The sequence below is a fragment of the Corvus brachyrhynchos genome, unplaced genomic scaffold (assembly GCF_000691975.1).
Source record: "Corvus brachyrhynchos isolate BGI_N302 unplaced genomic scaffold, ASM69197v1 scaffold28, whole genome shotgun sequence".
In the NCBI taxonomy this organism is placed as follows: domain Eukaryota; kingdom Metazoa; phylum Chordata; class Aves; order Passeriformes; family Corvidae; genus Corvus; species Corvus brachyrhynchos.
The window spans coordinates 8,758,426-8,776,260 of NW_008246058.1; the positions used below are offsets into that span (position 1 = coordinate 8,758,426).

Below are 17,835 nucleotides of genomic sequence, written 5' to 3' on the forward strand. Positions count from 1 at the left end.
AGCTCCCTTATCTCAACTAATACCACCCCTCTGACAAAGATGAGCCATTGGTGGACGGAGATGATCTATCAAAGGGAAAGCACCAATCACTTTAAACCGAAGGGGCGGGCTGTGGGTGGGCTGTGGGCGGACTGGGGTGGAGCAAAGACACTATAAAACAACAAGGCAGAGAGGCGGTCTCGCTCTCTCTCTCTGCAGGCTAGCTGTGGTGGATGCCTGTGCTGGGCGTTAGAAGCCTTACTCCTATTAAGGAGCCTTTAATAATTTTTTTTCCTGACTTTTAGACCAGCTAAAAGTCAGTCCAGCACTGCAAGTCTTTTTCTCTACCTGAGGTCTAGTGCTGTCTCAGCCAGAAGATCTCAAATCCCTGCGCTCCTGGGGCATACCATCTACCGAGCAATAGGATCCCAAATTTTTATATTTTTCTAATTTCTGTAATTTTTCAATTTTTCTGTTTTCAATAAATTATTTTTTTTTACTAAGAGTTGTCTCATTTCTCACACTGGATATCAATCAGATCAGAAGACGAATTTGACAGACATAAATTAATAAATTTCTGACAGTTGGGTTTTCAATCTGTTGGATTTAAGTGAGAGATCAGGATCCTAAGATCTGTGTGCCTTTTAGGACACACAGATTCAAGACATACAGAGCTGCTGATCTGAAAATGTTTATTCCTGACAGACATCATCTAATAGCCTTCTGTATTGCGGGAGGATTAGAGAAATATGTTGTATACAAAAGAAGCGTTCATGTCATAATGCTACTTTTCAAAAACAATTTTTTTTTAACATAATCCTTAACATATTTTCTATTCCTGTCTAATAATTGACTAAAAGCATTGCTACAACTGCTTTCCTGATACAGGATTGTTCTCTTTCTTTTATCTAGTTAAAGTATCACACGAGAGTAAACCAGTGATCCACAAATGTTTCAAGCCAGGGAAAATGATGTTGAACAAGTAAGATGCTGTAACAATAAAATTTGCTTTTCCACAATAATGTTCCTTGCGGTTTTTATTTTATGAAGATAGATAGATAGATAGATAAAAATAGACAGATAAAGATATATATGTATTTATATATACTAAAATTAGAGAACCTCACAGGTCTACCACATCTGAGCAACCAGATGCATAAGCAGTCAAAACCAGTGTCCATAAGGCTACAGAGCCATATTTCTTTTCTCTCTGGCATAATGAATCAAAAATCCACTGCTAAAAGGTCAAAGAAATATTCTAAGAAATAAAAAAAATTTAATCCTTTAAGCAGACAGAACATTAATTTCAAATCTTCAACACCCTAGAAATTATTTTAACATGTTTTACTATGCTGTGTTTTAAAAGTGATAGGCACTTCTCTTTTTAAACTTACTTTTAGAAGGAATAGCTGAAATAGCTACCCCATTCCAAATCATTGGTATGTATCTAAGGAAGTATGATGTATATGTTTCTTCTGTTGGTTGACTTAGCTGTCTTTCTATACAGCTCTATGGCTGTTGCAAACACCACTAAAATTTCCCCATGCACTTTGCGGAGACTTATTTACATTTACTTTGAGGTGGGTTTGTTTTTTGGGGTTTTTTGTTTGTTTGTTTGGGGTTTTTTTGTTGTTGTTTTGTTTTTAGTTTTGTTGTTTTGGGGTTTTTTAATTGCTTGGTTGGTTTTGGTTTTGGGTTTTTTAGTGACTATAGACCTTAAAGACCAGTCCAGGGTTTAAATGGACCCTTAGATAAACTAAGATGCAAGTTAGTTGAAGTATGACTTCTTTTGCTTAGGGATCTAAAGCTTTGAGAGGCACCTCCAGTCAAAGCTATTGCTGAACATGCATCTAATTCTTACCAAAGCCATACAAAATCCAAAAAAAAAGGTAGTCCAGCATTTAAAACCTGATTTTTTGGAAAGCTTAGTCAGACTCATGGAATATTATAGGGTGAAAAGAACAGCTGGAAGTCATGTAGTCTGTTTTCTTAGACTAAGACTAGCTTTGAAGTTAGTGAAGGTTGCCCAGGGTCATATCTAGCTGAATTGTAAATATTTACAAGGGTAGAGATTCAACATACAACGGCCATCTCATTGCAGTGAGGTTTGTATGATTTACTCTTCCTTATATCTAGCCAAAATTTTCAGTGTTGCAACTTGTTCTTACATATTTTATATTAAACAAACAACATTAAACACCTTCTTTGGTAAACAGTGCTATTTTCTAGTCACCTTTGGTGTCTATGAAATTTGACACCTGTTTTTGTAATGACCTAGCATCTGTGGGAAAGATTTAATCTACTTTTCATTCTGATTACAAGGTCAGCTTCAAAGCACACATAGGTAGCCAGTTGCATAAAGCAACAAAGTGCCAGAGGCCTGACAAGCAGCAAATAACAACCCATTTAGGCCATTATGCACACCACTCTTTTAGATTAAAATAGCAGACAATGTGCCTAAGTCAATAACAACGTTTGAGATTCATTCCATTTTCCAAGAAGCCACACAGCAAAACTGAGCAAGTCCTTTCTCTGTTGTTTTTTACAGGCTTTTAAGCAGCTGACAGATACTGGAAATCACAGCCAAAACTTTTTTTTCTTTGCTGTTTTTTTCATGCAGAGTCTTATGCCGGCTAACTTTTAATCAGGTTACTTAAATGCATTTGCTAAATCTATAATTTTTTATTTAGCTTTGAGAAGGAAGGTTAAGACACATTTCAAGAATACAGCCGAGTATCAAAAATATGACAAAGCTAAGTGAACTATTTTCTGCCTTTTTTTCAGCTGACCATTTAATCTGCATTATTGAGTTGGTTTATTTTGCTTTGTACTTGCTGATGTGCATTACACAGTACATTTCTCAGACCAAATTTTTTTTCCATTTACTTGACAGAATTCACTTTTGTACATCATAAAGTGAAATATTTTAAGCAAAAAACACGTTCCCAAAAAGCAGTGTAGAGAAGATGCAGGAGGAATAGTTTGATTCTTCTAACTGTATGGTGATAAATAGTTTCCTTCTTTATCCTGTCGTCAATGAGTTTTAATGGCTCGCATTTAAAACCTTACTGAAACATAGCTCTTGCACTTAGACTTACTTTATTCTGCCTCCATTGGAAAGATTGCAATTGAGGTAGGTAAAACCATGAAGTAATTTTTAAAAATTATTTATCTTTTCTGCAAAAATAATTGAAAAGGCTGATAGTAGAAAGTCTGTACAGATCCCTGTCGATACCTGGTGAGAGAAGAATACCTACCAAACTTCTGTTCGATCATCTGAGAAATGCTGATTGGTAATGAAGAACGAGACTCACCAAGTGCATGTATCTGCAAGACTTGTTAATTATGACTTGTGCTGCAAGATATTGCTGTAGCTTGGATTTGCTCTTCATTTTGTGGTGGGGGATTGTTTTGTTTTGTTTAGTTTTTTCTATAAGAAGTGTTTACAGGCAAGATGCTAATTTACATGTTAGGTAGTCAAGCATTGAAACATTGCCCAGGAGGGTGGTGGAGTCGCCATCCCTGCATGTGTTTAAGAGGTATTTGGATCCGTCACTGGGTGATCTGTTTTATTCATTTAGGTGTTGCAGTAGAAGTGGTGCTGGGTTGATGATTGGACTGGACTGATCTTCCATGGCACTTTTTAAGGTTTTAAAGAGCAGGAAACAAGAGACATTACAGAGACATTACTTAATTGAAGTGCAGGATTGCTCATGAGTATGTTGCAGTCTCTGGCTTGTTGGTGCCAGATAGTGAGGTGCCGTGACCTTCCTAAAAGCATCTCCAAGGCGAAGCCACTCGGTAGGACCACCACACACTCACACACGCGTGCACACACACACACACATGGGTAGCTCCAGTAAATAGGTTGACGGCAAAGATGCAGGCAGGGTCTTCAAATGGAGTTGCACAGGAGGGGTTTATTGCAGCCACATGTGTGAAGGGTTCCAGGGACTAAGACAAAGAACATTGGAGGGTCCAGGGTTACATACGGGAGCTGAGGGAGCACCAGAAACTAATGATCTGAGGGCATGGTGGCGGTACACAGGTAGGGCTAGGGTATGGGAGCCAACGGGGAAGCTCTGAGGGAGTGGCAATGGGGCAAGGGCCAGTGGGGGAACAGGGAGTGAAGAATCTTCTAGATCAGGGGCATGTAGAGTAACAGGGGGTGGGGAGGCCAACAGGCCAACCGGGGAAACAGAACTGGGGTACCTTAACATAACAGAACAGAGCATCCTGGGGGAAGCCTTTTCAGTCACCCTAACCTGGGGAGGGTCTCTTGTACTTAGGGACTGTCCCATCAATGGACTCTCTTTGTCCCTTGTACCACAGGCTCACTGGCCACCACATGAGTACAGTAATACTAAAAAGAAACAGTTTTTCTTAATCTAAAGAAGCATTATTTCATGCTTCTTTCACGTATGTTTTTCATGTATTTCTAGGAACCTCCTTCGCAAACAAAGTGTATGATGGTAATCCTTAGTTCGTGTAGAATATTTTTCATGAGGAAATTTTCAGATGTTTTTTAAAGAGGATTTAGTTATTCTGAATTTAAGAACCACATTTGTATTTTTGGGCTGGATGTAAAACTTTTGAAAAGGGACATTACATCACGTATATGTCAGACCTTCTAGTTTGCAGTTAAAATTCCAATGAAATCTTAAGACAAATGGTGTGACAGGCATTAAAAGACATCTCAAAATATTCAGAGATCATGCTGATCTTATAGACACTTTTAAGAATATATTAATTATTGGAGTCTGAGAGCAATTTACTTTCTTCTGTGGAATTAAAAATCAATTGGAGACAATCAAATTAAAACGTACAATAATTCAATGTTGTTAGAGAATACATTTTTTAATGTTTCATAATGTTTTAATGTTTTCTTTCCCGAGAGAAGGAGCAAAAACTAACTTCATCTACCTCAAGTGTCCTGAATTTACAGTTCTTCCAGGACTGGCCAACACTGACACCACCTGATCCTGGACTAAAACAAAATCCCTAGAATTAATAAAGATTTCACTAATAAGACCACAATTAGATGAGCACTGGTACCCAAGACAGATGTAGTTTATAATTGTGAGGTTATATTGAACAAGGATCACATTAATTACTGGCATTTTCCATTAGGAGAGCAGGCCAGATACTGGGTAATTTTATATCTACTTAGGCAAGCAAAATTTAATTTGGAATTATACAGATTTAAATTTAGAAGTGAATTACTCACTTGACCCAACTGAATTTTTTAAGAAATGAAACAGTTGGAGACTCTGAAGGTACTTAAGATAGTTGTGAGAGAACAGACAGGTACTGAAGAACTGAGGTCAGGTTTATGACTAATGGAAAGAAAAAAGAAAAAAGAAAAAAGAAAAAAGAAAAAAGAAAAAAGAAAAGAAAAGAAAAGAAAAGAAAAGAAAAGAAAAGAAAAGAAAAGAAAAGAAAAGAAAAGAAAAGAAAAGAAAAGAAAAGAAAAGAAAAGAAAAGAGAAAAGAAAAGAAAAGAAAAGAAAAGAAAAGAAAAGAAAAGAAAAGAAAAGAAAAGAAAAGAAAAGAAAAGAAAAGAAAAGAAAAGAAAAGAAAAGAAAAAAGGAAGAAAAAGAAGCGGGAAGGGAAGGGAAGGGAAGGGAAGGGAAGGGAAGGGAAGGGAAGGGAAGATTTTGCAGCTGGAGGGGTGTGCAATGATCATCTAATCCAACTGCTTGACTACATCAGGGCTACGCAAAAGTTAAAGCATGTTTTCCAAATGCCTTTTGAACACTGACAGGCTTAGGGCATCAAACACCTCTCTCAGGAAGTCTGTTCCACTGTTTCATGATCCTTTCAGTAAATAAATGTTTCCTAATGTCCAGTCTAAATCTCATCCGGTGAAGCTTTGAACCACCATGTGTCCCAGAAAGAAAAATTCAGCACCTCTGTCTCTCCTTCTCCTCCTCAGGAAGCTGTAGAGAGCAACATGGTCTACCTTCAGCCTTCTTTTCTCTAAACCTGAGTCCTTAGCTCGTTGTCACAGGACATGCGTTCCAGCCCTATCACCTTCTCTGCCCTCCTGCTTTTGTTCCAATTAATCATACTAACAGAAAAAATGTGAAAACAGATAAAAGTCAGAACTTCATCTCTGGAGGAAACATTTGGAATTGTTCAGCCTATAGAAGAGACTTGTGGGGGGATCTTATACATATATATAATTACCTGAAGGGAAGGTGCAGAGGCGATGGACCCAGACTCTTTTCAGTGGTGGGCAGTTACAGGACCAGCAGCAATGGGCACAACCTGAAAAAGAGAAAGCTCCCTCTGAACATCAGAAAACTGTTGTCCTTTGTGTGTCAGCAACAGAATTTGGCCCATACCTCCACATGACACCACTAATGCCAGGAAATGATGAGTTCAGCATGGCAACCCTCACTAAATCAGTCATTATGATTACATAATTTGAAAAAGTTATATTTGCCATATAATTTTATAAATTTGGTTAACATTTACTTATATCCTATCTTAGTCTATTATACTAATTACTTAGATAGTAAATACATGTTTCTAACAAATATTTTAAAGCCCCACAAAATTAAAATCCTCCAATTTAATAATTTTTTAATTTTCATTTTATTTTTCATTTATTTTGGCTTGAGAAAATATTGGAGAAAATACGTAAGCATAACAGGGCTAACATTTATATGGCATTTATATTTTCTGGTAGCTGATACTAAAATATTTTTGTTTACTTTAAGTTAAAAGATAGTTTATGACTTATGATGAATCTTCTTCTTATGCCTCACATCCACATGGGCTTCAGGCAAAATGTGGGACGAAAAATGGAAAAGTCAGAGACTTTTGTGTTTCGGGATACTCTGTGATTCCTTTGATTCTTTCAGCAGGTTACAGAAGCTGTGATAAGCATTAAGATACATGTCGTATTGCCATGTCTGCCTTTGTTTTTTTCCTGTTGTGTTTGCCTAAGTGGATTATATTTCATTCCTCTATATATTCCTAGCATTGAAGCTATGAGAGATTGGTTGATAAAGGCAAGTTTTACTTCTTTGAAAGTCTTGTTTTTCTTAGAACATCAACAATTGTCAGCTGTACATAGCCAATGCTGTATAAATCAAGATAGATATCACAGAGCAGTGGAGTGATATTGTCATTAACAATCTACAAAAAAAATGCTACATTAGATAACTTAATCATTTTTCTCTGTGTTTACTGTACAATGCTTATAATGATATGATGATGATTTTATTATAAACTTCAAATAGAATTTCTCTGATACATACTTACACTATATGTAATATGGGTAATAACAGTTCTTACAATAGCAATGGCACTGTGTGACTTCATTAACAAATACACGCATCAATGTGCTGAAGTGGAATCTGGTTTATTCACATCTCTATACAGATGATTAAAATGGGATGAGCTGGGATTAAACAGCTCATGTTCAATAGTTATAATGCACAGACTACATACTAGGTAATTTCTAGCTCCAGGAAAAGTCAAAGATACACTGACCAAGTAAACATGGAGAGATATAGGACTTTATTTTTCAGTTTGCATGATGTAACAAGAAATATCTACTGCAAACCAGATCCCCAAGGTTTCAGGATATGCCTCATACAGTTATATTTCTGACAGAGAGCTTTTTCCTGATGCTATTATTCTGGTTATTATCACCTAACAAATTTATAAGCTCATTAAATATGATTAAAATTACAATTTTGAAGGAAATAAAATAAAAAAGAAACCCAAAAATAAAAATACCGAACCAACAAAACCCAAATCAAACTCTAACACAAACCAAAACTAGGAAATACAAGAGCTGTACAAAGTGAATAAAATAAAGAAAGATACTAATAAATAGCTTTATTATTTGTCTTCATTTCACTCATATTGATTTGAAAGTATACAGTTAAAATATACAGACTCTGAAAATTAAGGGAAAGTTGACTACAAACCTAAGCCCACTTGTGTTATTTTTCAGTTTATCTACAAGTGCTATGCTACTATGACTAACAGATACTGTTTAAGTATGGCATCACAAGCCAGCCATCAAACACTGTTTTTATTCTTAGAAAAACTACTGCAAAATATGAAAGAGGAGGTTTTGTGATGAATGGAAGGAGTATATAACAAATAAACAGCCTTGAAAACATTGTTCTTCATATAACAAGATCTGAAAAAGAACTTTTAATTATTCTAAGCATACTTCATGAGGGGAAAAAAAATTTGTTTTATGATAAATATAGCGCATAAATTCTTATTAGGAATGTCAGGTTGCCATCACAATATGTAGTCATGTATTTTGTTAAGAGAAGTAGCAAGCAGACATCTTTCTTATTTACAAACAAAGGCTATTTGACAATGAGCAAAGACAAGAGAGAAATTTGTTGGTCACTTATGACTTCCCCTCAGCAAAATTTAATACAAGAGAAAGACCACTTATGATATTTAAAAGTAAGTGACACAAATGTACATTCCTAAGGCAGTCTGTTTGCAAGTAATCTGTGACAGACAAAAGTGCTATGAAATAAAGTGAAGTTGACAGGGTCCATAAAACAAGCTGTGCACTTGCCTGAAGATGTAGAGTATCAGACAAAGGTCTGTAAATGCTGAAAGTCTAAATGCAGGCTGCTATGTCCTGTGCTTTTAAGGAGGCATAGATACATATAGAGAATTTTTAATATTTTCTGATGGAACAAAAACAGACTGTCTCTCCTTGGTTAGAATATAAGGTTAAGAGAAGAAAACAACAACAAAAAAACCCTAAATAAAACAGAAGTTCCAAGGACTGTGAGGGTTTGGGTAAATGCGGACTTATTTAGTCAGTTCAGGCATCTTGACTCTCAGTCAGAGAGTTTCAGTCATATGGAAATGATTACCCTCAGAAATTTGAAATTTCTGTAAGAGGTCTACTTTTCACAAGGTTTCTTTAAACACTTTCTGAAAATCAGAACTTCAGTATTTTCAATTGAAGATGCACGTACTGAGTTATAGAAAACACTGCTCACTCATCTTTTTCCCTCTCCAGCCTTAATTTTTGTGCAGCTGGAAGAGACCCCCAATTTAAGTGTTTTACCAGCCTAGACCCTGCTCAAAGAGAATTTTTTTGAAGATAAATAAATGATACTATTCTATTAGTAGGACTGATTATGGTCCATTTTTAACTGCTATCTTCCTTTAGGCTTCTTCTGGATACTGCTCCTGCAGCTGCCCAAAATCCTAAAAGAAATAATTATTTTTGAATTTGTTCCTTTCCATTAGTGGTAGGAAAGACCACCATTTGGAGTTTTGTCATAAAAACACAGAGGAAAATTTGGACTTTAAATCAGGATAAGGCTCTTGAGTTAGCATGATACTGAAAGCTAATAATAGGCTTGATGAACAAATCTATTCAGATCTGTTTGGTTAAACAAGTGTTTCTACTTTTGGTGGCTGTCACGATGTTTGAAGCAAATTTCATGTTTTAACAGATGGTGAAACAGTAAACTGGACACAGAGCAGGAATCCTGGCACAGTCCTACCATACGAGGACACTGTTAAGATTCAAGACCAACTTGACTTTTCCAGGAGGAAGCATTAACTATAAGCTGAGAAGAATGTGTATCATAATTTCTTGGTATACGTAAGAAACCCTGGTTGTTCCCATAATACTTCATTCAATGTTACTGCTTTTATTGACTTCCAAGTCTCATGTAATTTAAACATAATTGCTTTATAGCAGCTACATTCTCTTAAGTGACAATGACAAATATACTATTGCAATTTTTTACATAATCTGTCAAAGGGAGTTTTGATGAGTGAATGATGACCAAGACATCCTTTCTTGGAGAGACTATTTACAAGCACTTCAGATTAAAAATACTATCATCATTGTAATTTGAACAGCAATAAATTTTGAATAGACTATTAGCAATCTAATGAAACTATTAGTAAATTTCTGAATTGATGAGTGAGATATTTTCCTTTACCCTATGTGTCAGGTGTTTTTCAGTTCTAATTTGGATGCAGTGGTTGCACTACTCTGAAGAGGTTTTTGAGGTTTTGGTTGTGGATTTCTCTGTTTCCCCATTTCATTTTTATGTAGTGAGTTGTTCAGCTGTTTAGTGTCCCATCTTCTGGAATAGTGCTAACAATGGAGAAATAAGTTTAAGAAGGAAGTAAAGAGAAGAGTAATCATGGATGGCACTGATTGATGGATCAGCATTCAAAGATCTGTGGTAGTGGATCTTTGAGTGCAGTCAGGAAGGAAAAAAGATGAATGTTTTAAATGACCTTTCCTAAGAAAGCTAATGGATGGGCTCAGCTACAAGGACAGTTCTTTTTATGGAGTAATGGTTGAACTTCTGTTGAAGACCTATAACTAGGGAAGAGATGTCTTTTATATCAAAGGAGGGGTTTATTTTTTTGGAAGATTATCCAAGCACAATTATCCCTCATCCCTTTAATCCCTCTTCTATGACAGTATTCACATCATGCTGCTCTCTTACTGTCTCCAACCTCAAAAGAGAAGAAAAAAAGAAATGAACAAAACCCACACCAAACCAAACAGTCAAGGAATAAAAGTTTATTACAGGGAAATTAAATTTGTAGGCAACTCTCTGTTACAAAAAATACAGAGTTGCTTTATAAATAGGTCAGTAGCATTTTATAGCTATAGACATTCTTATGTTTTGATTTCACTATAAAGCTAAAAAAGTGTTCGGAGTTCATTATTTCACAGTCTATTTTTTTTATGGGGGCCATTTTGTGCACTCTATTGATAGAGTTCTGTTTCCAGTCCATTTATTATCTGACATAATCTAGATATTTTAGCTCCATTTTTTGTCAGGAGTTCTTTCCTCTCCATTACCCACTACCTAGCTTATTAGCACACAAACTTGCTTCTTCCCTCATGAAATGGATGTCCATCAGATCATTAGAGGCATGGCTTCCTAATCTAAATGCCCATTTTTTTACATCTATGATATTAGTCTTCTAACTATTTCTTCAATGTCACATCCATTTTTACCCAGTGTGCATGTTAGACCAAGTAACTATTACACCACTGCCCATGTAGAGCATGAAGGAAAGATGTTGGGCAGCATTTTGGTGACAGCAAAGAAACTCATTTTATATACCACAACTCTGAAAACAGGATGCTTTGATGTGCAGAATTTAACAAAACAAATGAAAGACTTGATGAAAATAAGCCATACAGTAAAAAATGTAGATTGCTACCCAAAAGACTGAATGCTGAATTCGTAATTCAGTCCTAAAAAACCCCAAACCCCCAAACAAACAAGAAACCAAATAAAACCCAAACCTCCAATCTCATGAAACTCTCAACAAAACAACACAAAGCAAAACCAACCAAATCCTCACTAGAAATATTGTCTATTTCTTTTCAGAAAGATATTTCAGGGAATTAACCTTCTCCCTTGGTAAAATTGCTTTAGAGAGGAGATGATTTTATTTTCTTAAAGAGGTGTATTGATGGGTTTAGCACAGATGGCAAACATGACAGATATTTATTTGTTGAGTGTGTTTTCATATCAGGAACATGTTTTATGGAACAACAAGCTTGAAGACAGATTTACAAACCACAAATATATGATGCTCATATATTTTTTTTATCTTTTTGTGACATTATTGGAAGTTAGATATGAGATGCAGTTTCTCCCTTGATTATAAAATCTTTGTTTGCAGAACTACCCTAGAAACTGAGAGTATCGTTAACCAGCATTCCAAGATACTGTAAGAATGGTGACACATAGTTGTTCACTGAAAAGAAAAACAATCTGAAGTAATAGAAAGGAATTTAATATGCTGTTAAAGATATGTAGCCCGACAAAGGAAAGTCAAAGAACTGATTACATAACCTATTATGGTATCCATTATATTTCTCTCTTAATGTCTGACCACAAAATTTGGAACAAAGAGGAAGGTGGTATCCTCTGTGAGGAATGAGACAACTCTCGGTTCTTAATTAAAATAATTAAGAACAATTTATTAAAAGATCAGCAAAAAAAAATTGCAAGTACAAAATCATTATAAAGTCAAAAAAACCCCCAGGTCTGCAGTGATTAGAGACCTTGTTGGCCGAACTGGCCCAAAAGTCCCAAGGCAGAGACCTTACAATGCTGAGGTGACTTCAGCTAGCCCAAAGTCAGAATGGTTAAATTGCCTCTTTAAAGAGGTAGAGGCCTGTGCTCCCAGCGTCAGACTTCACCAGCAGCTAATCTGAGGTGAAAGAGACCCCCTGACTTGTGTCCAGCAGTTTATAGAGTCTGGGTCCTCCCCATGACCGCCCACTGTCCAGCCTCCATGGTCCTGGATGATTGGTGGTGTCTTGAGGTGAGGTAATCTCAGTCTGCCAATGGCTCACTGTTGTCTAGGAGAAAAATGTCATCGGCTCTAAAGGCGGGAAAGTCTTCATTAAAATTCCAGGTTGCCATGGTGCTGAGTTGCAGGCCAATGGCCAGGTTCTAAAAATAGCTCCCTGTCAGTTAGAAGGTCTGCTTTTTGGCAAAGCTCAAAACTCACTTAAAATTTACAAAGGTTAAGAACACTTGTTAAAAGGTCTAAGACTGGGTTATAAGTATTTCAGAGAACTCGTAAAAACAGGGTAATTAACTTGGACACATACGGGAATTAAGACATTGTGGGTTTTTACACTTTTTAGGGACTAAAGAGGGCAACAAACTTGTGGAACTTTATTAAAAAGGGATTTTTAACGAGGAATTACGTAAAACACTCTTTGATCAACTAATCAGGGGAATAACTTTGGAACTTAGTAACTCTCAACTGGGTTGATGGGTAATTTGAATAAGCAATAATTAAACAATTAACAATTAAAAGTTGAAACAATGTGCAAAGGCCAACACTCCATTTCATATATGACACCCTCAAATATTTTTGGGGACTGATTTAGTTTAATATTTCCATTACTGATATGACACAAAAGAGAAATAATACCTTAAAAAAAAATCAACAAAAATACTATATTTAAAACTGGGCTGTATTTTAAGAGAGAAAGGAAATAGAATCAATAAATTAAGTGCAGGTGTCTCAGTTTTAAAGACTAGTAAGAATTTAACAGATAAACTGAACTTTCACATTCTAAAATGTAAGCAGGGCAAGAAATATGTGAACATTTTAATTGATCAGAAAAGAACCATGATTCAATGGTATTAGGCAGTTATGAAAAGGACAAATTTAAACCTGGAATGAATTCTAGTACATATATTGAAGTATTTTGATTGCAGTATATGATGTTTTCTGAGGCTTGTATTTTTAATAATTTATTTTTAGGAGCAATATCTCCATTCAAAAGTTTAAGAAGCCTTATGTGAAATGTGACAGCCCCTGCTCAAAACTCCCCTGCTCACTCTGCTCAAAACTAACTGATGAACACATTGACTGTGTGTCACTAAGATTGTTGTTCAATCTTCATAACAAACTATTTTCTTTAGATTTTTTTTGCTCTTTTAACTTCTTGCTATATTAGAGGCTTCAACTTGAATTCTTAATTAATATGCTTTAATTCTTATTATGTTCTCTACATCATGGACTAGAGTGTATGTCATACAATAGGATAAGTCAGCATATTTTCCCTGAAGCATTTGTAATAAATTTATCCCCAGAGTCAATTATCCCCTCGTCATCTCAGTAATTGCTTTGTAACAATATTCCATGAGGCCATGCTGTGTGGAGTAAGACTTCCATTATCAAGAAAAAAAGCCACCTTTTCTTTGTCTTTCTTTCTATGGTAGCACTGTAGTTCAGGCAAGAACAAAACTCAGGTCTCATAGAAATATTTAAAAGACAGAAGGATCTTTCTTTTATCAAAGCCCTTTTGGCCCTGTAGTTATTAAATAAAGTACTGGTATTCACAATAACAGACTACTCCTTGTATTCAGCTAGCGTTGCATTCATCAGGCCTGGGCCTATCACAAGCATTTTCTCTAAACTTATCTTGTCTTTGTTACAGCTTTCTTTTAGCATATTTATTTATAAAAGTATTTGTGTAATAACCATATAGCTGTTCTTCAGCTTGCTTTAGTTGTGTTAAACTTGGAGTATAAAATTCTTATATTTTGGGTGTAATGTTTAACTTGAGGTATAATATTTTTTAATTTTAACAAGCACTGTTAAAATTTTTTATGTAGACAGTAATAGCAAGTAGTTTTCCTTTGTGCTGGACCCTAAGACAAGGACAAGACTAAAGGAATTCAGGCATACAGTGAGAGTGGAAACTGCTAGCAGAGGATGATACTGGAAGTTTATCAAAGTCATCAGCAGCCATATATTTTCAGTAATGCAAATATAGAAGCTGGACAAAAATAGTTTTAGGTGCAATAAAAATTAAACCCAATCTCTACCTAATATATATAAAAAATGCCAATGGTAGCCAAGTGCAATATAACTTGGTGTTTCAATGAAGAAGACCACAAAAACAATCAGAACACTGGAACACCTCTCCCGTGAGAATAGGCTGAGAAAGGTGAGGGTTTTCAGAGTGGAGAAGACAAGTCTATAAAATTCTACTGACCTTATTACAGTCTTTTAATACTTAAAAGGGGCTGGTAAGAAAAATTGTGACAGGCTGGTTTTAAACTAAGAGAGTAGATCAGACTAGGTATAAGGAAAAAGTTTTTACTATGAGAGTGGTGAATAGATTGCCCAGAAAGGTGGTAGATGCCCCATGCAGGGAAACGTTCAAGGTCAGGTTGAATGGGGCTCTGAGCAACCTGATCTAGTTGAAGATGTCCCTGCTTGTTGCAGGAAGTTTGGACTAGATTACTTTTAAAGGTCCCTTCCAAGTCAAACTATTCTATCATTCTGATTCTAAGAAAGAAGGTGTGAAACATGCAAATCAAACAATAGAAATAATCCTAAGCAAACCATAAGGTGAGGAAGAGAAAAATCTTGAATATTAATGTCTTCTTCCTACTACCAAAAGGGAAGGAACTTATCTCTGTACACAGCATGCTTGGGATGCTGACAACTTGTTGCAATTGTCTCCTCCCTACAGAACTCTTGACATCAAGATCCAGAAGAGCAGTGAAAAGCTCAGAGCACAATGCCAATAAAAAAGGTGAAGATATTAGATAGTATATTTCTTGTATAAGAACTTGCAATTTTAGTCTTGTTAATGAAATTTATTTAGAATTAATAAATTAGATAGCAAGTATTTGCATCATTCTAACTGGGTTAATATAACTGTCTGTTGTATTTTGGTTAGATTAGTAAATACTTCTTAAAAACCAGTAATAATTTTTTGGCTTCACTTAAAAGTGAAGTATTTACCTTTTTGTGCATCACTGTCTAAACCAAGGGAATGCAAGGAACTAGAGAACTGAAGTGAGCCAAATGCACACATCAAATACATCCAAGAAGTTATGTTAATCTTCTTTAAAAATTCTCGGAGAGGCAATATATTAGAGAAGATGAGGGATTATCTGAATTACAAAACTGGAAGGAAAAGTAAAAATAATAAGGAAAATAATTAATCAATCCTTGAGACAGAATGCGGCCACTAAAACCTCTTAAAACTGTCTGATGACACTTGTGATTAAAGTCTCTTACAAAACCAGCATTTTCCATTCCTTCTGCAAACTTCAGGGTCTACTTGACTGTTTCTATAATTTCATTCTAATTCCATGGGAAGCAATATCCCTGTATTTGTGGGTTTTGCTTTCACAACAGTATTGCTATGCATTGCCACGGTCACCCATTTAGAAGTATCAGAAATATCAAATATGTGTACATATGTAGCAAAGCTGGAACTAATGGAAAAATAAAAAGTAATGAACTTATTCGGTAAGGGATGAGAGTGGCAAAGGAGGAAAAACCAGAGAAAAGAAACAGAGGAAATAGGGAATATAAGGAGTAGAAAATCATGTGATCTGTGCTGTTTGATGGTCCTTTTAAAGGACCATCTGAATACAGCAGTTTGGAACAGGACAGTAAATCCACTGTTCCACTCTGCATATGTCTGACCTAGTTCCAGTGTTTGGAGGGACCTGGCATGAGTGAATGATTAGGACAAGAACCATGAAGCACTACAAAGGATCAGAAAACCTGCCAACACTAAAAACAAAGTAAGAACTGCAAACTGGCAATATACAAGTCAGGAAAACTACCCATCAAGACATGATGAAGATTAAGTATTTTAAAGCTACACTCATTGCTTCTTGGAGTAGTTACTTAGAAACTCACTTAGGAAAAAGTATCTAATTTAATCCTGAAAAGTGCTAGTTCAGATGTTAGAATCTAAAAGCTACCTTACATTAGAAAAAAGGAGAAGTACATAAACCCAGCTCTCTGGTAGTTGGGAAGGCCAAAATTTCTACTTTTGAGCTTTGAAAATGAAGAGGTACATTAGAAAGAAATTAAACTTCTCACCTGAAAGAATAAAATGCTTGTTCATTGCAACCTTGCTGAAGGATGCAATATTAAAAGCTCAGTGTAAATGTAGATTGCCATTCATAATGGCTTTTGAAAAGAACACATAAAGAAGGAACTAATTTCTCAGTATGATTAGAGAGAAGCCTATAAAAGGCTGTTAGTGGATAAAAGGTACCCTTCAAAGTAGAAACCATATCAAAATGAGTAGAATAGAAAAGAACCTTTAAGAGATTTTGAGAAGCAAATGCTCAAGACATTAAAACTAATAATAAAATGTTTCAACTCATAAAAAGCAAACAGCTTTCTACAAGCGAGTACTAACCCAGTGCATAGTTGAGATAAAAAGTAGCGCAAATAACAAAAACCATACTCAGGAAGAAAATTTCAGTGTTTACTACAGGGAATTGTAAGGAGTATCTGCAGCAGAGAAAGGAGAAGAAACCTGAGGAATTTCCTCAGATAGAAGTGTCAATAGAAGGTATTCAAAACTACTAATTCAAGTAATAGTAATGCACCACCACTTGAATATATTCACTGAAAAAATGCTACAGGAACACGAACTCACTGAAGTATAAATTATGATGTACAAAATACCTTTTAAATTCACCTCAAAATTAGAACAACATATGGAAAAAAAAAGGGTTCATAAAGATTTCCTGAGGGTTTCTGGAGAATTATAGACCAGCAATTTCTATTTGAAACTAACTCACTGTCCTAGAAAAAGAAATTAAATTCGAAGACATATGAATGAAGATTTCATTTTCAGATCTAAAGTTAGCTATAAGAACTTCCTGAAAGATTTCACAATACTGATCCATTGGTGGAAAAAAGAAAAAAAATCACTGAAATGGAATGTGGCTAGCAATAGTTATGCATGTAACAGGCAGGATCTTGGAAATACCAATCATGCAAAGTTGGTCCATCTTTCAACCTGCATTAGAACCAGTGCCACTAGAAAAGCCCAAAAAGTATTAGTAACTGAACATTCCTTATTGAGAGGCACTGAAGCACTCACTTGCCATACAGTCAATTTCTCTTGAGATCTTTTCTGCCAACTAGGAGCTCACCTTTGTGATGCCACCAATAGGCTGCTGAGGTTGGTGAGCCCCACCCCTACTACTCTGTGTAGGTCCCAATGATACTGTGACAAGGCAACTTAGGACTGTCAAAAGAGACTATATGTCCCCTGAAGCAATGTTAAAAGGATCTGGAGCATTGGTGATATTCTCCTCTGTCCTACCAGTCAGAGGAAGAGATTTAGTTAAGATGATGCAATAACCAACAACACTAAGACAGTAAGATAATAGGAAAGAAGACAATTATTTTTTTCACACAGGAAAAGAAGGCTGAGGGTTGATCTCACTGACTTTTACAGCTTCCCAAGAAGGGAAGATGAGAGAGTTGCTGATCTCTTTGCCCTGGTATCCACTGATAGCATGTATCGGAATCATTTTAAGCTGCATCACAGAAGGTTCAG

General features: G+C 35.8%; 1 long non-coding RNA gene across 1 annotated transcript in view; it reads right to left on the reverse strand.

Moving 5' to 3' along the window:
* Positions 1 to 17,835, reverse strand: part of LOC108449599 — a 95,913-nt gene that overhangs the window by 15,349 nt on the left and 62,729 nt on the right. Inside the window, exon 2 of the long non-coding RNA XR_001865826.1 lies at positions 6,168 to 6,248. This is a non-coding gene — a long non-coding RNA (uncharacterized LOC108449599). The remainder of the gene's footprint in view (positions 1 to 6,167; positions 6,249 to 17,835) is intronic.